The sequence below is a fragment of the Rhea americana genome, unplaced genomic scaffold, assembly GCF_003343005.1.
Source record: "Rhea americana isolate MKP2758 unplaced genomic scaffold, rheAme1 scaffold_49, whole genome shotgun sequence".
Classification (NCBI taxonomy): Eukaryota; Metazoa; Chordata; class Aves; order Rheiformes; family Rheidae; genus Rhea; species Rhea americana.
The window spans coordinates 3,958,575-3,983,795 of record NW_028186634.1 but is presented as its reverse complement, the minus strand read 5'-3'; the positions used below and the strand labels follow the sequence as shown (position 1 = coordinate 3,983,795).

Sequence of the window (25,221 nt, the reverse complement as noted above, 5' to 3'; positions counted from 1 at the left end):
TGTTTAACAGGTCTGTTTGGCAGCTACCTAACAGGAAATGGTGTACAGGTCTCTCTTGCATGTATACTGTGCTCTGAAGTTTTCAGACTAAGGTTAAATTGGGTTTTAGGTAGCACTTTCTCTGTAAGACTTTTCAAATAACATTATTTCTTTCTCAGTCCCTTGGGTTCTGTAGGGATTGTTTATTAATTCTGTATGTATGCAGCCTGTTTGACTTGCCAGAGCAACTTCAGTCCCCTGAAGCAAACCTAGCTGCAACCTGTGCAAAATACATTTTTGTACAGTTGCTCTTGGGTCCATCATTTTAACCTATTGGGATAAAGTACAAACAAGGAAGAGAATGAACAGGCGAAGGAAGCCTTGTTTACCTCCTCTGCTGTGCTTTGGTTTCTGCGGTGACTTTTTTTTACCCATGATAGGCACTATAGCAGTCAGCTTCTCTCCTGTCCCTTCCGTTGTAGAGGAGATGCAAACTGGCTGCATTAGCTACTCCCTCTTCCTCCCCTAGTCACTTCTCTGGGCCTTTTCTACATTGATGTAGATATTCCTCTTCCACAGAGCCTCTACCATGAGCTGAACTGGGCTGATCTTTTGTGTCAAGAGTTTATTGTATTTACCAAAAGTTTTTCTGTACCAAACTAGATTTATTGCTGCTCTGTGCATACTCTCTCCTTTCTTCAGAGAATGATAGTAGCAGATGGTGTAAACAAGCAGCTGGTGATAATTTCTTGCTCAGACAAGATACTAAAGGGAGAAAGATTTTTTGAAAGTGATCTCAGCTTGTGCCTGGTAAGACCATACATGGGTGATTTTGGCATACACGCTTTTGGTTTTATTGCTTGTCTTCTTCAGAGCTGTTCTCTGGCCTGAGGGAATCACTCCTGAAATGTCTCCTCAATTTTGGCAGTTTTTGACCTGTCCCCTAACCCTGGCCCCACAACTGCTTATTCCCTAGGCCATTTGGGCATGTCTTTACACCAGGCCAAATGCCAATTGCATATTTGGGACTGAAACCCCATCTGCTTTCTGAGTCAGGAAAAAGCATTCCTAAAAATGTGACTTTCTTCTGTATTTTGTAGTGAATGTTGTTCAAAATAGGGGATATAGAAGTCTAAGCCTTGAGCTGTATAAATACTTGAGTTTTCTTAGCAAAATGCAAGTGCCTTAAAATCCAGGCAGCCAGCATGACACTATTTTTCTTAGGTGCAAATGAAGTTGCGTCTTTCCAGTGTTTCTGTTTCCAGTTTGGAAACTTGATCGATTGGTAGTCTTCTTTATGATGCTCAGTAGCAAGACCGAATGACATGAAAAGCGGGGACAAATGTACATTTTTCCCCACGGTTGATACTTTATAAAATCAGGTTTATATATCATACTTTGAGTAATGCTCACTTGCTGTTCACATGGGTGTGCAGTTACGAGAGGCTTTGATGCTTTGGGTTTCTCTGTATAGAAATCAGTTCCCATGGAATTGTTCTATGATGAAGAGAGTCCCCCTGGAACTGTAGATGAGCTGGAACTGAGTGCTCTTGGAATCTGTAGATGACTGCCTATAGTGCTCTTCCTTACAGTTGGGCTAAATCTCAGCCTTTTCTAAAACAATGTTTGAAAGACCAGTAAAGAAAGATAGCCTGCATTCCCACTCCCCCTTCATCTGTCAGTGCTCTTTACCCTGCTGAATGTAAAAGAGTGAAAAAAAATCCCAGTGTGGTAGCATTTTACTCTTGCTTAAGAAAAAATGCAAATTCTTCTGCAGGATATGAAGCAGTGCAGAATCTGGCTTTGAATTAGGACTGGTGGGTTTGGCAAAGCAAGGCTTGTGATGTGAAACTAGTTTTTGTAAGGTCCTCTAAGACTTTCTGGCTAAAGAGTTTCTCATGGGCTAAATGGTAATGGGAAAGGCTCTCTGTGTGGGTAGGAGACCTCCCAAGAGCATGTTTGGTTCTGTGATTCAGYGCGTAGCATCTGTCCCCTGAAAGGAGAAGATGCCAATCAGTAGTCCAGCAAGGAACTGAAGTCGCAAGAGACCATAGTTTTCAAATGAGATGTAGATCAGGTACTAGACTTAAAGTGACTTAACACTCTTCCCTTTCTGCCTGAGGAGTTACTATTTCTCTTAGATTTAAAAGATAGTTGTAGGCCCTCTGAGCTTGTAAGAATATAATAATGATTGCCCTGCAACATTAAAGTGTCATCTAAAGATAACACAAGCTCAGCCCACCAACACTATTAAACAATCATAAACAGTACAGATTAAGTTAGCCAGTAAATCAAACCAGAGAAAACCTCCCTTCCACCCTTACCAACCCCTACAGAGAGTTATTGGATGCAAAGCTTTTGACTCATCCTTGGAAGATTACCAAATTTGGAAATGTGGGATCTATCTGGCCAATTTGGCATCAAGTTCAGGGTACTATTTAAATTCTGGTTTGGTTATCTGCACTTTTGCCTCCACAAACTTCCCCTCTTGCTCGAAATGGATACAATATATTTTTTTTCATTTGTGCCCTCTATACTTCTGTGGCTTTGTACTGTTAAATGAATTCTGTGCTTCACTTCAGAGATGGCTGTATTTCTACTGTAGATTAAGCAACTTGTGTGAGTGCACACTTTTTTTACTTATTTTTCAAAGGTGTTGCAAGGCCTTTAGTTATTGTTGTATTCTTTGAAATTCTTCCAGGAAGACTATCATATGACTTGAGGCAGTGTTTGATTCAGTGAAGGTCTAATAGATGTTTTCTGCAAGTGTTTTGAAGTCATCAGTTTGTATTTGTGCAAGTAATAATACCTAGCTCATATATAGTGCTTTTCTCTGTAATTCTCCCTGGTGTTCTACAAAGCTGACCAGAGCTGTTACTAGAGCTAGTCAGAAATTTTTGATTAAGTGAAGCATGATTAAAAAATGCTATTTTGATGATGCTGAACAGTCTGTGGAATTAGGTTTCTAGAGCTTATGCTAGAAAAGTTTCTTAAGGGGATAGAGTGAGCTAGAGGCCTAATTAAAAAAACACACTTTTTGTGGGGAAGTGGACATAACATAAATCTCTTATTGCAGAGCAATGAAATCCTTGGTTTCACTCAAACATTAAAAGCAAATAATGAAACTTTGAATATTGTCATGTTCTTGGATCTAGCTGGTATCTCTTTTTTTTGTAGATTAAGAAATTGAAGCAGATGTAAATAAAATCACTTGCATGACTTGAGTCACCTAATATGCCAGTGAAGGAGCTGGGTTTCTGAGCACTCCAGCCACAGGGCTAGCTGACCTCACAGTACTATGAAACTTTGCCATAGTTTAATATGGTGCTTACTTTACCATGTTTGCACAGGCACTTTTCTCCTAGAAATTAAACTTTTATTAAGTAAAAGATTTCCAGTTTAAGAAAGACATTGCAGCTTCTTTAATACAATTCCATGCAAAGTGAAGTCTGCAGATAGATAACAACAGTGGATTTCTTTTGTTCAAAGAAAAGGGAAGATGATAAGGCTAAGGTAGACCTAATGCTTACCCTGTGAATGGCAGCAAAACATTAACTGTTTCTCTGATACATTTCAACAGTCCAGCTTTCCGTGATTATAGTAGGAGTTTGGAAGCAGAGGTGGAATTGGAATAAATTTCCTTCAGTTTATAAATAATAACACTGCTTCCTGCTATTTATCAGCAGCTCTAACAATGCAAGGACAGTACCTATTACGATGTTTCAGAATGGATGGCAGGAAAATGCTGAGAAGATATACCTGTGGCAATAGAGATTTCATTTTTAAGTTTTAGAAAGTAACTACTCTAGCCAGATAATTCTGTGCTGCCCCACTCTACTGTCCTCCTTTAGGTCAGTCTAAAAGACAAGGCTTACTCTACGTGGCTTTTCTGTTTACAAAGTGAAGTTGTTATTGCCTTGAAGTCAGAAAAGGCCTTCCTTTAACAAACAGCAGAGATGCAATACCCCATTTATCGTCTTGACATTTTATTTTATCATTCCAGTTTACAGAACAGTCTCCGGAGGTTTGTTGAAGTATGCATGATTAAGGGAAAAATGCGCTTCTACTTTCTTTTGGGAACTTAGGGGATTTCAGCTTGGAAACAGGCTTGGCCATGTGTCTAAACCCCTCTCTCTCATTCCTATTGGCATAGGCAGTTGTCTGGCTGGCACGACACTCTCCTACCTCTGTCTCCTACTTTTTCTTGCGTTTTGTCTCCATGCCTACCTTCAATGTCTTTTCTCTTGGTTGCTGCCTTTACCTTTATTATTCATATTCCAGTGTTGTTTGCAAAACCCAATTAGTTGTTGGAGCCATTTTTTGCTCTTTCTACATAGTTAAACTAGTGTGGAGGGAGCTACAACAAAGGTCTCTTTTTGACTGGAAAAAGCAGATAAAAGAAGCAGACAGGAGGAGGGAAAATGCATGTTAACCTTGATCCATGTATTTGTAGCATACTAAAAAATGGACCAATAGACAAACCTCCTAACTGTTCTCAAAGCCTATGGGTGGTTGGTCTCTAAGCATGTTTGTGTAGCATTGGTCTTGGAAAATTATATGTGGGAATCCTCATTGCACATGGGAGAAAAGTTATGTTTATATCCTGGAATATAAATGAAATGCTAACTTGAATAGCTTTGTAGCATGGAATGTCTGTCTTTCCTTCATAGCTTTACATAGCTCAGTGCTTCCCCTTCTTCATTTCCTCATGCCCAAGGAATGCAGACGAATAGCTGAAAAAGGTTTGTCTCTAATGCTGTTAGGTCATTAAGGTTCTTGGCCAAAAAATATCCTTGACCTCCCTGGCCAGAGGAAACCGCATCAACTGCGTAGAGTTTTAAGGAGATTGTAGCTAGTGTGTCTCAGCTGTTGTGTTGGAGGCCTAAGGATACTTCAGGGGATAAAACAAAATCTGCTGTAGGTCCTTTCTCCCCTCCGCCATCCATGAGCACATTTCCGGTGAAAATCCTTATGCTTCATTTAGCACAAGGATAATGCCTGCAAAAGGCACAGAGAGGCATTTTTCCTTTGTCTGTGTGTTCGTAAAACTTCAGAACACCGATTTTCATTTAGGAGTCTGCCATTCTAGATGCTTATGGAAATGTAATACAAGAAATTGTTACCTGCTTCAATGACTATATAAAGTACATCTAAAGTGAGAGAGGAGATTCACAAGGAAACAGTACTGGTCTGCATGAGAGTCATAGCCATGACAAAAGAAGATTTTTACCAGAGTAGTTTGAAGAAATATAATGAAGTAGTTTTAAAGACGTTATTGGGGAGAGAGTATAAAAACACTGACTTGAAGAATTTAGAAAATGGATGATGGAAACAGGGAGTAAGAGCTTGGAGAAACATTTTATGCTCTTAAGTATGTAGGAAAGACAATATTATATAGAATGGGTCCTCAAAACTTAACCTCAGTATAGGACCAAAGGAAAGCTGAGAATCTGAATTGGCACCAGTATTTTGAGCTGGAGTGATAGGTAGAATGCTGCTGGTATCTTCTGTATCCAAAATGTTAATGTGAGAGATTGTGGAGGGGTGTTTGTACAGGTTGAATTTGGCAACTGGTAATGCAAAAAAGTTAGAGGAAGCTAATACAGATTTTAACTTGAACAGAAGGAGACAAGTTTCTGTTATTTGAAAGGCACGTGCTACATTGCTTAGAACAATGAACAGGAGAGAGACAAGTTTAGCAACTTGTCTTCAGTGCTCTTGGAGAAGCTGTTTGCCTTGGGACTTGTGCACCTCAGAGCAATCGAGAGATTTTTCCACAGGCAGTTCTGTTGTACTGACTGAAACAGAGAACAGTTGTGTTCATACCACCAAGCTTTGTTTTGTTCTAGTTTTGTCTTGGTGAGTATTAGGGAGCTACCCTCAAATGGCTGAAATACTTGCTGTTTTGATTTTGTTTACAGGAGAACGTAGGAGGGCTGGATAGTTGCGGGGTGTTTCTGGGGGCTGCATATCACTATGCTGAGAATGCAGGGTCTGTTTGCTTCTCTGGTGTGAGAAATTAAACTTTTTGAAGGGGCTGAGTGCTGGTTACAATAGTGTATAACTGATACTGAGCTGATTATACTACACAAGTTTGTGCCCTTCAAATTCCAGGGCAAATCACTTCCAACAAATCTGTGCATATGGATGTGAATTGTTTTTCGGTCTATTGGGGAGCAATCAGCACAGCTTTCTGCTATTCAGCTCCTCCAGCAATTTTTTGCTGAACTCGAGCAGCTCTTATGGCCTTCCAGCACAAGTGAGCCTTTGACAGATGTGACCTGAGAGAGACTGTATTTATGGAAGACACTGGAAATGTTGTTAGGGCAGTATCAAGGGAGCACCTGGAAAGTTAATACTTCATCAGGAATAAGTGTCAAGAACCAAAACCCAAGATCTCAAGTCATAGTTAGCAAATCAGAATGTCTGCGGGAAGCAATAGAGAATATTGTGGAAATCTGGGAAATCTTCTGAAGAACAGCAGGCTGTTGCTGTGTTACTGAATAGAATCAAATATACCAAATCATGTAGGCTGTAGGAAAAAAAGGTTGGTACAAATACAGTGTTGCCATATTTCTTTTGGCTCAGTCCTCCTCACAAAGGATGTTCCTGTTCATTCACTGTTTTCAGTGACCTCTTTGGAATTATGTCTGCATTAAAATCTTACTGGGTTTTTTGCTCAACATGCTTTAACATTTGGGACTCAAAACTTCTCACATTAGATTTGATGGTAATAGGGTTTCTTTGGGAACAGTTTTGGATATGTGAAAGTTCTGTTTCTGTTTTCTTGTTCATGACACTTGCATGTGGGCACAGACCTCTTCCAGACTGCTTCAGTTTGACTCTTTCCTTATGTTTTCTGTCATCTTTCTTTTTTCCTTTAGTTTTGCACCCTTTTGAAGAATATTTTCTCCACATCCTTCCATTTCAGTTGGCTTGGGCATGTGCCCTATTTTTTTGTGTTTTTTATACAATGAGCTTTTTAGAAAAAATTTATCAAAGTACTTAAATCTTATCCTTTTTGTTACAAAAGCTCATAGTAAAGCACTCAATCCTGTTTCCGTATGGAAGATATAATACACTGACTGTATATAAACTGAGTGGCTATTAGAAGTTGTGCTGGTGCTGGGAATCCTTTTGCATTGTCCCTGTGAGGAAACTGAGAAGAGTGATCAGAAAACATATATATATCTTAAACTTGAATCAGTATCCCACTGTCATCTGTTAGTTTGAGAGACTAGCGCTTCACCCTTTCTTATAAAGAATCCACATGTGGGGAATTGACAATCTTCCTCAAGTGCTTAGTGCCTGATTAGTTTCAGATAAACTTTATCTCCTTGCATTTGTTGTTGTTCCTTGTCCCAAAGCTTCTTGTATTGTCAGTCTTGTGGGAAAGTTTGTGTGATAGGCATAGGCTAATCTTACCACATCCAGAGAGCTAACAATTTAAACTTCTGGATTCATTTTCAAATATCTTATGTTCCCATGAGGCTTTTGTTCATGGCTGAGCATTGGTTTAAGTATTTTCTTTGTTACATTACAGACCTTTTGAATGAGATCACCATTATGTACAAATATCTGCGRAACAGAATATCCTTTGGAGGAACTGAGTTTGGTCCTTCATGCAGCCATTCAGTTTTGAAACTGAGCAATGTGGACAGATGTTAGAAGGCCTTAGGCATGGTTATTTTCAAGGCAATCTCTGCCTTCTGATTTTTTTTTTTAAGGTACAAATGATGCAAGTAGGTTATTTAGAAATTTGAGGGGTATGTAAAATGGTACCTCTACCAAAACTAAATGATTTCAGATTTACCTCCAGAAGCTGTATGTTAGCTTTCTGATGGCATACAGTATACAAAGCCAATGTGAATATGGCCATGAATATGACCATATGAATTTTATATCAGTTTGAAAAAAAACAGATCTGAAACTCGCATACTTAATTTCTCTATTGACAGTATGTCACATTTCTGGCCTATATTATTTTTGCACATTACTGTGTAACTGCAAACCTGCAATAATTTCTGAAAGCTCATATATTGCACCCAGTTAGTGATAGTTAGTCTTTCTTTAGCTGAAATCAACCCTCATGATTTTTCTGCCTTTATCTGTGAAGAGAAAAGAAATAAACCCCAAATTTAAAATAGATCTCTTTTAATTGAGGGTGTTTAAGAAGGAGGAATGAATCTCCAAACCTTGACTCCAATTTTCTGCTAGTGGGTGCTCGCAACAGGGTACTGTGAGGCCAGAGTGTTCCCAAGAATTGCTGCATATCCTGAGGAAAGCTATCTGTTGTAGTTACAGTTTTCATATGGGACAGTGAAGAACCTCCCTGTCATGTTTCACTGAATTAAACTAGCAGACACTTTTGGAAATTTGATTCCTCAATGATTGTAAACTTAAAGTATGTTTTTTGGTTTTAACCGCAGGTTAGTTAGGAAAATCTGTGTAGCTGAGAATCTCGCTAAGCATGAATAATTGAATTTACCCATCAGCCCTTTTGGAAGCAGGAAATTGTGTGTTTTTGTGATGCAGTGTTTCTATTGAAAGGAAAGATGCTAGCTTGCAAAAGTGTCTTTTTTGTTCACTACATTGGTTTGTGTAAATAGGAATGTTTTGAACGCTGTCTGAACCAGATCTGTATCATACCCTGAAGTCAATTGCCGGGAAAACTGATGATCCAGTTCCCAAAGCTGCTCAAATGCCAGCATAGCTGCTCCTTCTTAGGCTTCTCCATAGTCCTTAGGAGGATGCTAACTGCCTTTGAAAAAGATGTTCACATACTTCTCTTTCCTCCAAACTTCACCTCCAATGCCAGTTACCCTGGCTATCCTAGGACTCTTATGCTCATGATACTTCTGAGTGATTCAGTCTAGGGGGGGGATGAAGCAACTGTGGTGTGCTTCACATAGGAGACTTGGAGCTGTCAGAGAGCAGGAAGAGCGGAGCTGCCCCATGAGAGAGGACGGTCCAGGAGTTGAGGGTGATGGCAGCAAAGGCAGGACAGCACTATTGCTGGCCAGGCCGCTGTCCCACAGCACTCAGCTGGACCCAGTTGGTGGCAGTGACAGGTTTCACTAGCAGCCCAGTGATCACTGGGCAAATGCAAAGGGATGAGTCAAATCCAAGGTAAATCCAGACAGCAAGTCAGGCCCAGGAAGGGACAGGGCTGAGCACAGGCCAACCTGCAATATGGCCTGGCCTGAGCTTCAGTAGGGCTTCTGGGCCCTTGGGCAGCAGGCGCATAGGTACAGGTCCCAGGTCAGGCTGGCTGGGGCAATTACAGCCTGTTGGTGCGCTCAGAGCCCCAACAGCTGCCCTGATAGGGGCCAAAGTCCAACATGCTGATGGCACATGTTATTTTACGCTGTAAGAAGTCTTTCTGGACTCTGTGAGGTCACTGAGTAAGGTGCTACTGAGTGCAGGTGAGGAATAGTAGGGCTTCCTTTCTGGAGGCTAAATTGTGAGTTATGAGTATGTCTCAAAGCCAAAGCAGACTACAGTACTTCTTGAGGGGCACTGAGCAATGGGTTGCAATTCTTGAGGAATGGAATTGCAGTGTAGATATCCCCTGCAGTCCCAGCATATAGCTCCCTGTAGCTGCTGTGGGTGATCCTTCCTCTCTCATWCAGTTATCCAGGACTGTTCAGTGTCTTTCCGCATCCGCAGGAAAGGATACATGGGCTTAGCAAAAGGCTATGTCTCCTTGGTGCTGCTCATAAAGGCATAGCAAGGTAGAGAAGACCTTTATGCACATTTATGTGAGCAGTCATTCCACCTAGGTCTTGTGCTAACACTTTCCACTTGCCTAAGTTTGGACTGTAAACTCCTCTGCTGGCATATAGTGGCCTACTGAGTAACGGTAACTGCCCCTCTGTATAACTGCTCAGTAGTGCAGGATGGGCACACCCTGCCCTGTGCCATCTTTAATCTAAAAGTCTCCAGGCATTGCTTTTGTGTCATGATATAATAAAGCTTTCCATTAAAGCAGCTTGTCTTCCTTCCCTCCTGCCTTCTGTCATGCACTGTAATGGGGTACTGGTGGGATGATTCTTTAAGGGCCCACAAGACTTTGCTTGGTAGTGACACTAGTGAACAGTACAAAGTGAAAACCACTGTCTTGTATTAGTAATTTCAAGGCATTCTGCTGGGTTGTCCTTTGCATGCCAATTACATTTGTGCCTACCAAAGACAGGACATTTCTGTGTTAATGAAGAGTTTGGGTGAATGTAAGTTTTGGAAAAGGGGAAGAGGAAGAGTGTTTTGGCCTGAATCTGTTCCAGCTGATATTCTGCACATACCCTAAAGGAACATTAAAATATTTTCAATTCAGTGTATGATTTTCTTTTGAATATTGCATAGAGCTGCAGAAAAGCCTACATGCAGGGTCTCTGTGGAGGACAAAGATGGGGACATGTCAGACATGTCCCCGTCTCTCAGGATTATACGTGATGTTCTCTGGGAATTGGGATGAAGTTACCACATGTGGGTTTTTTGTCTGTTTATTTTGTGAGAGTCCCGATCAGGTTGTTCAGGTTAGGAGCACACAGCAGCTTGCATGCTTGCAGTTTGATGTGGAAGAAAGATCCTTGTTAGTGTGCATTTCTGCAGTTGAGAGGGATGTTTTGGGGGAGTGAAACTGATGTGTAGGGAGCACATAATAATGTATGTTAAACTACTAATTGCAGGGACGGCTATGGATGGAGATGGCTATGAGATGGCTCACTATAACCTGTTGAGAAAAGCCTGATGCACTGATGAATATGTTGATATTTGCTCCATGAAGTTACCAGAAGGTTTTGATGGTATGAAATGCCGTGCGCTGGGTTGGTGGATCCCTTCTAAGCTGTGCTTTGTCTCCAGATGCACCATTTTTGATTATGACTTCACCCAATTTCTCAAACATAGCGGATGTGGACCAGAGGATTGCTGTCCTGTGGTAGATAGGATGTGGTGTCTTTGCAGCCTGAATCCCTGTCTTCCGTTGGAGTCTACATCTATGGCAAGGCCCCAACAGGGTGGCAGTGGCCTGCCAGAAGCAGCTGTCAGCTTTCACGCAGAAAGAAAAAGATGTGATTCAGACTACCAGTGGTCATCAAAAATCTCTCATGTGTGTCATTAAATATCACAGTGCAGGCACTCAAGTAGGAGTGTGCTAGTCTGACCTTCCAGTGTTCAGATTCCAGTCTGGTTGATTTCTTTGCACTCTCCTTCATTTTTATGCATCCTTTAAAGGATGCCATATTGTGGTCCACATGCTCCTCAGTTTCACCGGCAGATGAAGCAGTTTGTTCTGTGTATACTTACAGTCACTAAGAACATTTAAAGTTTGAGCTAAGATACTGTGTTTTTATATATAGTGTGATGGTGTGAGAGACTGAGTGATAAATGTGAAAGAATCTTCCTTCTCTTGTCAGCTGTAGCAATTGTACAGTGAATTTTTGAACACTTCATTTTTTTTTTCTCCCTCCTTCTTTTAAGGCCCATGTTCCTGGAGCTCAGTGATTATTATAAGATTTTGGCTTTAATTTATCCTTTCTGGCTATTGCAGGTACATAGAAAGGCTTGAAAACAAGAATCCCAAAGGCTTAAAGTATGGAAAGCTAACAGAAGGAGTTCAACCTTTATTTATACCTGAAAACTTGTGACTTTTTTAGGTCATCTCGCAGTGTCTCAAGACCTCTCAAAAGGCATTGAAATGCTTAAACCCAGCAGTACAAATTTCTTTTTATTATCACTGTCCACTTGCTTCTCCACTTGTGCTGTCTTAGAGAAAGGAAATGAGGCTGTGGCTCAGGCCTTTCTCCCATTTGATGAGCACCATGGGAGAATAGCTGCATCTACGTGCAGTAGTGAAGCAACTACTCACTGTATGTAAAGGAGCAAGTACCTTATCTCCTGTGGGGTGGAGTGATACTGCATTGTCCTTAACACGGATAAGTATTTACGAGAAACAGCTGAACCCACAATTGTGGGCTTATTATTTACAGCACAATTACTTTCCTACTGATGTCACTGGAAATACATTCAATATTGCTACCAACTCTTAGTATTTCAGTAAATCTCTGAGACTGGAAGCTGGAGGCTTTGGCATGACAAGCAAAACCATCAAAAATGGCTTTTTTGTTTGTTTTGCATTTGATTTTAGTAACAGACAAAAGTTTCCAAACAGGAAGATTGCATGTACCTTATGCAATTTGTCTAAAGAATATTTTTTCTACAAGAAAAAAAAAAGAAAGAGGAAAGGAATAACTTTTTGCAGAGAAAATCCTACTACTTTTGTCCTCCATTTAAAATGAAACACTAACTAATAAGCTGAAAGCTTATCAGAATAACAGAGGTTTATGACCATGTTTTCCACTTAGTGCTGTTACTGGAGCAGGAACAGAAGTCTATGATGAAGATGAGCTGGGGCATTTGACTAGGGTTGTTTGCAACTTGGGAGCTCCTCTGCTGTAATGTATGCACTGAAGCAAAGCTTTCGAGGAATTTGACTTGATTGTGCATGGAATCTTTTTCTCTCTGCCAATCACCCAGATGGGGCTAAGTTCATTTTACTTCAAGGTGTCCAACTTGGAATAATGTGTTTTGAAGTTCCATTTTCTGACCTGTGGAGGTTGATTGTTCCTTGGTACTTTTCAATGCCCGTTCATTTTCTTTGGTAGCATGCAAGCTGTGAYTGAAAGCACTGAACTATTTTTAAAAACAACAACAAAACTACCAGAAGTTTTATGGAAGTTTGCGTGTTGATTCAGACAGAAAGATGTGCAGGAAGAAGGCCTTTGTATCAATAATAACCAGATTTTGTAAGTGGAAAGAATGAAAGGACCACTCTAGATAAGTAGATGGTGTATGAAATTAAGGAAAAGGGAAATAGAAAGGACTGGTCTGTTCTTGGCTTGACTAAAATTTAGTGTCAGTGCAGTGATTTGAGTGAAGTGATTGCATTTACTCTGCTGTAACTGAGGGTGAGATTTCAGTCATGACCTATACAATACGCTGGACTATTTCTGAACAATTCAAAATGCATGGTGCCATGTTCACTACCTGGATAACTTTCCTGGTTTTGCACTAAGTAGGAGCGAGTGTTTGTACTAAAGGATGGACTTTAACATTTTAAAGACAGAATAATCCAGAAGTTAAGTGCAAATGCAGAAGTGATGAAGTCACTACTACTTTTTGTTATTGTGCTTTATAATAAATGCACAAAACTTAGGTATTGAAAGCAAGAAGTAACTTCAGGGTTAGTCTTTAAAGAAAATCAAGCCCTTTTTGATCTGGTGAATTGGTCCTGATACTACCAGTCTGCTTCTATTTACATTAATTTATGGGGGTTAAAAAAGTATGGAACTACAGACCAGAAGCTGATTAATTTTTTTGGTTCAAGAAAAAGGCTGTCCAATTAGGAAAAGCTTGAGTCATTGCCATCCACTGCTGCCACTGCAGATGTGGACAAATGAGTGGGGTGTAGCTGGTAGCTCTGCTGTGTGGTTATCAAACAGCCTGTTGTTTGGTTGCTCGGTTACAGTTTTTAGATTGTTGTCTGTATTCACATTGTTAAATGTTCTGTGGGTCAAGCTTATGGCCCAGCTGCTGGTGTTGTAGTGACATTTTTGTGGATACATTAATTACAGGAAAAATCTTTCCTCTTCACGTATTTGTGGGTAGAATTTCTATCGGTCGTTTCATCATCTGATTAGAAGGTACGAACAGATACTTGGGCATCAAAAATCACAGCTAACTATAGGTATGAACGCTGACTTCAAAACCAGATACTATCCACTTAACAAAGCAGTGTTTATTTGATAGTTGCAGTACCCTTGCAGAGATCTAGCAAAATTTACCTTGCATTACTTTAAATTTACAAGGTTAATATTGTATTGCCTAATATGTGTTTGTTTTGTTTTTAAAAAACTTTTACAGGGCATTAGTTTTTCATTATTGCTTTCACTTTGCAGGTTGTAGTCACAACTTTATAGACTTCAGAGGAACATTAGTCGTCTACAAAATGTAACAATCTGGCTAATTAATAATTAACTGTATCTTTATGACAAACTATGAATTAGGCAAAAAAGTATTATTACTCTGCACTGAGGCACTGAGAAGGTCATGTAACTTTGGGAAAGTCAGTAGTACCATGTTAATATGAAAATTCAGAATTCAGAAGTTCTTAATCTGATCACACTCAAACCAGTATACATAGGCTGCAACAGCATTTATGTGAAATGTGTGCAGGCAAGTGGTGTAAACTGGATTGTAACAGGGCTGAGAGTTCTTGGTTCTCAGTTCTGTGTTTCCCTTAAGATGACTTTTCTTTCTAACTGAAGACTGCGCTTCGCATCTTTTTCTGCTGATATCTACTGCTCAATGACTTTGAGGAACAGGGGCTTATCAGGCAACAAATCAGGACAATTAAAATAAGCTAAATATAAAACTGTCTGGAATCAGAATGGCTTGGCTTTGCCACAGAAGAGTCATGCTTCACATGCGAATGATCTTTTTTTGACCTAAACTTAAACCATGAGTTCAAGGAACAAACATTTATAGAGCTGGTTAGGTCTGTAATTCCCTGTGTGAATAACAGAGGATGGCTTGAAAGAGAAAACAAAAGACCTCACTTCTCAGCAAAGACACAGAATAAAGACTAGTAAATTCTCCTGGTTTTTCTTGTTACTATTCCTTTTTTTTTTTTTTTTTCCTCTTATAGAGTAGAATTGGTGGGGTTTCAGAAATATGCTCAATCAGTGTAAACCATTTCCTATTGTGGCTGGCAGCTGTTCTTTCAGTGCTTGCAGATGTGGGACGCAGCAGTGCTCCTTAAGAAACAATTGGCTGTGAAGAGCAGATGAGTCTGTCTGATTTTCTACATAAGGAAGAATGCACCCTTGATAAATTCGTGTGCTATTGTGTTCCTGGAATACTTTTGTAGCTTCTCATTGGAACAACTGTTGAGTAGGATTCTGCATCCACTTGAAAATGGCACCACCTCAGGCGAATACTTCAACATGTGCTCAGAAGCTAAGCATTGACTTCAGTGGCTTGCCTAAGGACTGATCAGGATTCATGCTGGCTAGAAGGCTGCAGTAGTACTCGTAACTGTTCTCATATGGTGTTTCCTCCTGCAAGAAGTGAGAGGGAACAGCAACATTTGTGTACTTTCTCTGCCTGTGGAATACACTGGTCACTCCTTCCTTCCTATCCATGCTAAATTCTCACTTTTGCAGCGCTGAAGAAGCCCATTTATTATGTGGCTAGATCATTGTGGGTGAGTGTGTGACATCCACTGATGTTGTGGGTGTTGATCTGGAGCAAGCTGGCCCAGATTCACCTTTGCTCTAAGTCCAGCAGTTGTGTGTTATGGTCTGGCTGTGTGCAGGGCACCAGGGACAGCTGAAACAGAGCAGGAAGGGAATGTTAACGTCACTGTCATCCCAGTAAGGAAGGAGAGCTGAATTGCAAGATGCATAGATTTTTCAGGATTGAATAACGCTTGTTTTTTCATCAGGACCATCTGAGACTTTTAAGTGCACTTAGTTGAAAGCCTACTGAGCAGGACAATATGCCGTAGTCACGATGCCTCTCTCTGAATGGGCTGAGATGTGGTATTACTGTGCTGCACATTATATTGCTGATATTGCCATAATTCATTGTTTTTTTTTCCCCAGAATGTTGTTTTATAGTGTTTTCTTAAGGCTGGCTGACTTCTTTTTCTCTTAACTTCTTAATGATCAATGAACATCCCAGAAAGTCTAGTTACTGTGAATGGTAGGGACCTTGTGAGGTTGGGGTCTGTGTTGCTGTAGGATAGTTGACTGTGACCTACTGAGTATAGCTCTGCTGATGCAGCTCACATTTGAGTATAGCTCTGGTGATGCAAGTCGGCTTTTCATACCACTTTCTGTGAGATCAGATTTACTAGGCATGTTTGTTCTTTCTTTATTGATCCAGAGTGTTAAAGTGAGGATAGTTTAACACAGAGGTAAGAAAGGGAAATAACAAGGGCAGACAAACACTTTGTCATTTTTGGTAAAAATACTTGTACAGTATAAAGCAGTTCCCAGAGCAATACAGCCCTGCTTTTGTGTTTTGAGAGTGCACATGATTTACTGCAGAAATCAGTTTAGCATAGCTAGCTGTGCAGATTCAGCAGGACCTACCATTATCCTGTCATGTTTTTTAGCAAATTGACTTTTACAAGGCAGCGGTTCAAAACCGTGAAAGAGAAATGTGCTGAAAAACCAATCCCTTCTTCCTCCTATCCAGTGTTTGCTGGCAAATCTGACACAGCTGCACCCCTGGGCGCAGTGGGGGTGCTCAGCTCCCTCACTTGCGAGCTCTGGGCATTCTGTGTGCGTGAGCTGCTTCAATGGATCTTGAGTTTATTATTGTGGTCTAAAACTCCCAAGTTTCTGGCTTGTCTGCTAAGTATAGCAGTTCAGATGTGGCTTTCTGTCATGTTACAGACTTCATAGTATTTCATTTGTATAGCAAGAGTAACAAATGGACTATAGCAAAAGCTTGCAAGTCTTTCTGCTTTTTAATTCTGCTTAACCCGCACTGTCTCAAACAGACAAAGAAAAATGGACAGAAAGCGGCTGGTTTTGCGGATTCGCCACAACTAGCATTGCCTTTTGCCACTGTTGAAGGAAGAGTATTGAGTAAGATGTGTTGGTGTCTGACCAAGAAGTGTGTTTTCTGTGTTCTTAAAATAAACCTCTCTTCCAGTGTCAGCACTGATGTAGCCATGGATAAAGAGATTCTGCTTTCTCAGATATTTGGCAAATATGGCTAAATTTTTTGTTTATTTTTAAGGGGTTAATTGAAAATGTATAAAATTTTACTGCCTTCTGGGAATTTAAGACATTCAGCCCATATGTGCTTCAGCAAATGGCTTCTATTTAGTAACATCTTTGCATATTGCCATTAAAGAGTGGCTGCCTAGCTATGGATGTACCCAAGGTTGAAAAAGAACAAAAAGTAGCCTTAGGGGGAGGGGAGATGGGAGAAGGTCAGTTCTTCGTTTGGGCGAGGGTTTATCCAGTGGATAATGTGGGTGGAGGGTACTGGTGGAGATGCTCCAAAGAGCGTTCTGAGGCAGCAGAACAGCTGGCTTTAGATTGGAGTGGCTGGCCATCCTGTCCCTGCATGTACGCTTGCTCTCCATCTCTCTCTGTCTCTCATACGAACCAAGCAGTGAACAAGCAGCAGCATTTGCGAGTGGAGCAGGGGTGTGCACAACCTCTTCTTTTCTTCTTTCATCAGATTTTGAGAAGAAACACCAGCGTTAGTGGTATTCATGGGAGTGGGAGGGAGAGTGTCACTTCTGCGTGAACCTCAGTGCTCCAAAAACCCTCCCTCAAGTCACAACAGTCATTTTCCTGAAAACATGACTGTTTTCTCAGTAGAAATTTTCCTCTGTAGAAACTACTTGTTTCCTTTCCTCTGTAGAAACTACTTGACCCATCTGCTTTTGAGGATTACACAGACAAAACAGAGATGCCAATAAGGGAGACTCATCCTCTGATGCAGCAGGTTTAGATCCCCCTTACAGTCCCTCCCTTGGATAGATTTTATCACCTGTCACAAGTAAGGTTTTAAAAGCTTTTGAATAGCTCACCCAATAGAAGAATCTCTATTCTGTACTAATGGTTGATAGGTCTATCCTAGCAGATGTAAAATCCAGTGAAACATATGCAGTTTCTTAGGTTTTAACAGGAACAGATGATTTAATAAGCAGCTATAAATCTCTTTGGAATGTACAGACATAGTCAAACAACACGCTTCTGCCAGATTTTTCACTGACTAGACTTACAGCCTGTGAGTCATAGTGGCCTCTTCCATTCTCTACCTCAAATACCTTTAGATGTCATTTTTGCTTTCAGAGGTGCTTGCTCTGTGCTGCTTGTTGTGGGTTTTATCACTCTAATGTTAATAAGCTTGCTTTTTCATCCAGGAGATAGCATTCAAACTCTGGACTTTTGTTTTCTGTGTGTGCATGACAGAGCATGACATTTCTTTTCCATTTCATAGCCCAGTTTGTGACTTTAAAATTGTTTAGTGAAAGTATTTCTGAAGATTATATTTATATAGCCCCCTAAATGGGTTTAGTTAGTGGGAATTTCATTAAAAGAGATATAGTCAGCTTTTCTTAAGAGAACTGCTTTCCTTCCAGTGATCTTAGGACAACTGATTAAGTTTAATGGATTTATTCTAACAATATTTCTAATGGACTTTATTTATTATCAGCTTTTAGAGGTGAGAAAACCAAGGCAGAGAGCAGAAAGCTGATTCAGTTACATGTGGCTCATGTCGAATAGTAGGGGAGTGTTACACTTCCTAAAGCACCTTAGTGACATTTGGAAAGGATTTAAAATGGCACTGTGTTTTTTTACAAATGGTTTTGTTTGTATTTACCTTGTTTGTTTGCTGTCTTTACATAAGACTTAAGTGTCCTAGATGGCTAGGAATTGGGAATGTAAGCTTCTATTTTGAAAATTTTACTGTTAGTTCACAAACTATGTGAATTACACTTGGGGGCCCCTCTAAAGGAAGTGAGATATTAGAATTGCTCAAATTTCTTCCAGATTACACCCCGATAAATCAGAGATGAAACTGGTGACAAACAACAGTCTTTGTAGGAAACGTCAATTAACCATTGTGCAAGTTCTTGTAAAATGGATGCAATACAGTTTATTTTGAACCCAGCTGAATGGAGGGGATTTTAAAAATGACCTGCAGTGCAGACATTTTTAATCTTGCAATGCAAATGTCTAATGCTTTAGAGTGTGACCAGCTACAAAATCTTTGTCAAAGAAAAAATAGTGTTGAGTATGCATGTGTCATACACAGGCAGGAAAGATCAGAGTCTAAATCTTTCACTGGCTCAGGACAGCATTTACTTTTGTTGAACTATAGAACTGTGTGTGAGGAAAGTTTATAATTTCAGTGGTTGGAATGATGAAGAAAACCTGTCCATGTGTGGCCTTTTGGAGACTGGGGGGAGTATCACAAATGCGTAGATATGAAGCGGGTTAAGAAACTGGAGGTTTGGAGCCTTCAAAGTTGATTAATATACATAATTGTATAATGTGATCAAAGATGCATATTGATTGAAGTTTATGGTGAGATTACAAATTACCACATGATCCCAATACTGCTTGATTCTGATTTGCCAGTGCTTCAGAAAGCCAAACAAGTATTAATAATTAAGAAGAAAGTTGCCCGAAGTCCATCGTATCACTGAGTGGTGACAAAATCAAGAACAACATTGAATTCTTCTGGCTGATTGTTGGGTCGCTTTTCCAGCCTGCTTCCTTCACAGTGTAGATTTTACCTCTGTGTGTACATGCAAAAAAAAAAAAAAAAAACCCTCTCAGATCTTTCTGGCAAACTGTGAATTGCTCTGTACTTTCAGTAAGCACAGAGCTCTCATGTATACTGGTGGGACTTTCACACACCAGGAAATTAGGAAACTAGAGTCATAACCAGCATGTCTGTTCATGAACAGGGAATTTTCCCCAAAGCAAATTGTGATGCATACTCTTAATGATTTGAATCTTATGGTTCAGATTTTCCATAAGCTGCTTCCAGCATTGTAGGCACTAACCTGTGTTTGCACACACACACACACACACACACACACACACTCCCAATTGCCAGCATAACAGCTGTAAGTTGTATGTTTAAATCTTGGCATAACTCTGTGTGATTAGTTGGGAATTGTCAGTACCTTTAGAAGCCTGGTCGTACTGCGGTATTTAGTTAAAGATGTTGTTGCAGTATGCAGTGCTCATGATGTCACCAGCCAGGGCAGGACTTAGCTAGAAATCAAGACTGTTAGCAGAGCTTTTGCTAGCACTTCTTCACTGGCAACAAGATCCTTTGCAAACTTTTTAGTGCATTTTTGAAAAGCTCGTGTGTGGTCTTTGTACACTAAATGGCTAACACTCAACTTATATTGCTGGATTCTACCATTTTCACAGCACCAACAGCAAGCAACAGTTCTAGAGAGTTAGTTGTCCATCGCCTTAAAGCAATGTGCGTAGCAATGGGGAACATCATGTGAGTACATGGACCTTATCCAGTGTTCTAAAGGAAAAATATCTATAACTGTGTCCTGGCCTATATAAGCTGTGTAGTTTTCCCAGACTTGGAAGAAAAGTACTGGTGCTTTCCCAAGTTCCGCCCTTTTCAGTTTAATGTAAAAAAGGTATTCATTCTTGCTTTCTTTTTGTCTCTAAAAAGGGAAATACTGTAATTAAAAGAAGAAATAATGCTTTCTGATGTCAGGAGGCAAAATCTGATCTCTGAACCATCTGTTTTAATGAGAGTAAAGCAATGTCTACTTTTACTTTTTTGTTGTTGTTGTTTAACAACAACCTGTACTGTTAGTGGTGAAGAGTGAAGAGGAGCCAGGTAGATGTGTGATTCTCGAACAGACTGAAAGTGGATGTTAGTAGAGTTCTGCCCTGGGTGTCAGGTTGTTTTGAGAGGCTTTCCCTAGCTCTGTTTGGAGGAGTGCACAAAGTCAAAGTGGGAAGAATGACCTTGCTTTTAAGGAATTCATCTGTAGTTCAGGAACTTGGATCTGAATCTCCAGTGCTGGGACTAGCTTCCTCTGTGATGCAAAGTATGTTGCTCAGGGGATGGCTATGTCACACGCTGCAGCTCAGGCCAGAGCGCCCTGGAGCTGACTCCAAGAGGCCAGCACAGCCCCACAGCGCGCTGAGGCACTGTGTGGAGACACAGCCTTGGTCCCGATGAAACACAACCACGCTAGTTCCTACACTGCCCTGTGCTCCGATGGCTGCGCTGCTTTCAGTTCTTGGAGTTACTGCTGTTGCCGCTCATTTGAGCATCTGTGTATGATGTTCCACTGTTAAAACTAGGAAGCACTGAAGTACTCAAAAATATAACAGAAAGGTCACCAAATGTTTTGAACTGTCTGCGTAGTCTGATTCTGGATCTCATTTGTTTTGCACAAGCTCGTCCTCACCACTCCACTCTCACTGACTTTAACTTCTTCTATGGATTTGAAACCAGCTAGAAGGAAAGCTTGATTTCAGCTGTTTCCCATGTTCAAGCCAATTGTTTTCCAGGAAGAAATATCCGTTGGAGTTCAGCTGACCCTGACTGCCTTCCAGGCTCCAAATACAACCTCATGGGAGGCAGCAGAGCTCAGTGGTCAGGGCTCAGTCACACACGCAGTTTCTGAGGGGGCTACTGTGTAGCCTCACACAAAGCTGCTTAACTCCTTTGTTCCAATCAGCCACACATGGGAGTGACATTTACCCAACTTTGTAAAGCACTSTGAGGGCCATGAATGAAAGAATGAAAGGAACTGTGTATATTTAAAGCAATATTTTGTTTATCTGCTCTATCCAAAATAGAGAAGAAAAAAGCTTTATTGTCTGCGGCTTAAAAAATCTGCTGCTGTTATGATTACAGCACTATGCCAGACAAACTGCTAATATGCCTAAGAAAACACATCCGGTTCCTGGCTTTAAATTCGATGGGGTGTAGGTGATTGGAACAGTGCTGGGGTGATGCTTACAATACCCTTCTTTCCTAGAGATGTAAGGCAGGGCTCAAGGCATCGTCCCAGCACGTTGCCCACAGTTCACAGCATCTCCAGGCCAGCTCGAAGGTTCAAGTAATGACTAAAATAAAGGAAGCCAATTGCAGAAGTTATCCCACAGATAAGTCATTGCTTTTTGTCCAAAAGARTGTTAGACTGATGTTTCTTTTTAGAGCCTTTTGGCTAATAGGCTTTGGAAGATGAGATCTATCCAGCTGGAGGGGGTTGCATAAACTTCCTGTTAATTTTTATAGCTGGTGATCAAAAGGAATCACAAAACACATTGTCATTATCTATCTATCTATCTGTTTGTTTATTTTGATACTCAAAGAGAGCAAAGTGCCATTGGTTTTGATTGTCTCATGAAAATAAGGTGATATTTTATTGGAYGCTCAATCTTAGCCATCCTATTTTCCCTTTTGACTTTAAATTTAGAGCTCTTCTTGGGGGATGACAGGGGAGACCAATCACCATCCATGTTCTGCTTCAGAAAAAGAGTATTGTATCAGTATTGATTAGTTGAATGTACTTATCCTTGTGACTACTGCTTTGTTGACTACATGATGCTTTTCCCTTTATTAATTCTGTAGAGCCAGTGCATCAATAGAGATGGTTCCTTAACAGCATCTTTCTCCTTTGTGCCACTACCCAAGTAAAAGTCCTTTTTACAGAAAGAGCTACTTTGACAACAGTTTGAAAAGTACTTTTTTAGGTGGGGATTTGGCCTAAAGGATCTGTCTTTTCCAACCATTTACGTGCTCTGAGAAGGATTCTGCCCCTTTGCTCCCATTAAGTCAGAGTTTTGTAGCACTTGCTCAGCTGTGCACATAGTCCTCCATGGGTTATATTCTTGTGAGTCCTGCTTGCATTATGACTTTAGGTGTGAAGGGCTCTGCTTTTTAAATTGCCATCTAGTCCCACARGAAGCATGTTTTGTTGCAGGATGTGTGCTGTGAACATAGGCAATAGAAACTTGTCCTTTGGCTTTTAGTTTCTTAATGTTTCTTTTCAGTAAAACATGTTGAGCTATCTTACATTAAGATAGGATCAAATCAGAATTCCTGTGTCAGGAATTCAAACAACTCATTAACGTCTTTCCTGATATGGCCAGTTCCCAGAGGAAGCCTGCTTGTCTCATTTGTCCCTCTTCTTGAGCTAGAAATCCAGGCTTGATAGGGATAATTAAAAAAAAAAAAAAAAGTGTAGGAAAGAATTTACACCTACAAAGGGCAACATTTTCTTGTTTTGTCCAGACAGAATAAATAGTGTTCCCACAAGGGCATCCTCCTTCCCTCCAGTGTTGATCTTACATTTTCCTGTCTTTTCTGTCTTTCGTTTTCAGGCATTCCTTGGATACAGCACAACTATGYGTAGGAAGGGTGTTGACCGGAGTGCAGATGGGTTGCATACAGGGTTGGCTTTAGAGAATTGAAGAGCAGAAGGACTCATTTACATGAGCTTCCCACCTTTTGGTTATCCCTACAGCTTGGCCTGTGCCTTGGCCTGATGCCAGCTGAAACAATTTGCAGTGCGGGATGTTGAGGGCTGGCTGAACTGGCTGCCTGGGCCCGGAGCCAGTTTCTATGGCTTGTTAGGCTTTGCACTGCTTTCCTAGCAGGGTGAGCTGTAATATGTGTTTTCTRTCATGAATCGGACCGTAGGTATGGATAATTCTCAAACCAGGCATTTACATGAATTAACTCTACATTGTTCAGGTTTAAAGTTGTTTTATTAAGGAATTATTCAACTCATTGCTCAGTTGTTTGCTTTCAGCTTCATTAGTATATTTAGTGTGGGGAGTGTGTTCCTGTTATATCACCAAACAGCATCTTAAAACCTTAATTGCCAAATAAGACCTCTTTCTGTCTGTCCTTTCTAAAATATACAACACTAGTAAGGCACCACTTTGGTAAAACATTTTAGCACCTGTTTTTAAGTTCTTTTGAAGTCGATGTTTAACTACTTTGCTGAATCAGGGCCTAAAACAATAATATCCACGAAGTAAAGCCACTTCATTTCTGAATGAGAGTGTTCACGCAGGAGTTGAATGTGTGTCAACTTTTGTCATGACTCCCCAGGTACAGATATGCTCTAGTTTCACTCAGTCACTTAGCAACTTTTGCAAATTGTTATCATGCACTCCATGGAGAAGTCGAGCTCAGACCCTTATATGGCAGGCTTTCCTTTGAAAAATGAGCTCAAAATGGAATGGGATAGAGGGCCATAAAGGGATTGGCAGCATCTCAAAAAGTGCACAGCTATGATTAGTCATTTCCTACACACACACACACACACGTATGCACATGTATATATACTTTTTTTCCTGGGTTAGTGAAATCAGTACAGTGCTTCAGACATGATCCTCATTGGGCTATTAAAAGACATCATGAAAATTTTTAATTGTCCTGCTGGAAATGAGAATTGTGGAAATATTATGGGTAGTGGATCTGATGCTGAAATGGAGGAAGAGAACAAGTTTAGAGCTGACTGATCCTAGATCTATACCTGTGCTGTACCTCTGAAATCAGGAGGCCTCTCACATGTGGGATCACTCCTTTACTTAAATGTTTGCAGGGTCGAGATATGCTTTTGTACTGCTTCCTGTGATAGCCACACTTCTAGAAAAACATGATTTAGTTGGGCCAAATTGAAGTCAATGTCCCATGGAAGTCAGTGGAAGTTTTATTCACTTTAGTAGAATAATGTTCTGGGAATCAGAGGTGTTTTTTTGTGGCACTTACGCTGCTGTGCTGTAGTGCTGGAGTGTTGAAAAATAAAGGCTTGACGAGTAATTTGCAAAGCTCTAAGGCACTCTGGGACTGCTCAAATGAGTGTAGTAATTGCTGGACTGAATGTCTTTTCCTTGTCCACTGTGGAAGTCACTGAATGTCCTGAGCTTAAAGTATTGAGTATTGGGCCTTTAAACAAGAGTAAGGACCACAGTTTGTCTTGAGCAAGCCTGCTTTATATTATGAGCTGATACCTTTTCCCTTATTTCCATATCTTGGCAAGTCACTGCTGGGTGATGAGGAAGTACTAACTAGTTTCTTGTCTCTTCTAGGGAGGTCAACAGGAGCTGCAGGCACTTGCCTTCTCATAGTATCAAGTTAAAAAAGTAGCAGAGGATAAGGATAGTGAGGATTCAGTTTTTGCTATTTTGTCTTAAGTTTATCTAAGTTTAATTAGATATGTGTCCATTGAGGTCACTGAAAAGATAGTAACTGTGGAGTAGAGATGACAGTAGCAGGAAGAGAAATAAAAGTGTTCATCATCTTCTATGGGAAAAGAGGAGAGGCATTTGTGGAAGGCAGAAAGGTCATTTGAGGAGGGGGAAAATGCAGTTATTTTACATGAATAAATTTATATGGAACTTAGTTTTCTTAAAAAAAATGCAAAGGAAAATGTCATCGAGGTTGGTGCAGTGATTAATCTCAGTTTATACGTACTAAATATTTGTGGTGTTTTTGTGGATGGGTTAGTCTGTAGCCCATCTCTGTTCTTGTCTTTTTAAATCCCAAAGTTGATGCTGTGTTCTTACCTAGCAAAAACAACAAGATTTCACGAGCCRTTTAGGAGCAAATTTGATTTGTTTCCACTCCTGTTCCTGATGATGGCTGCTTGATTTGAAAAGCATTCAGCAAAGAAACTCAGTCCCTGCAGCTTGT

At 40.4% G+C, this 25,221-nt stretch overlaps 1 protein-coding gene across 4 annotated transcripts in view; it reads left to right on the top strand.

Moving 5' to 3' along the window:
- Window positions 1–25,221, top strand: part of DENND2B (DENN domain containing 2B) — a 186,738-nt gene that overhangs the window by 10,822 nt on the left and 150,695 nt on the right. Inside the window, exon 1 of one of the 4 annotated variants that reach the window (XM_085317184.1) lies at window positions 10,727–10,784. The exons of the other annotated variants lie outside the window; for them this stretch is intronic. The gene's annotated coding sequence lies outside the window, so the exon portion shown is untranslated. Of the gene's footprint in view, window positions 1–10,726; window positions 10,785–25,221 lie in introns of those variants that run through there. 4 annotated transcript variants of the gene reach the window in all.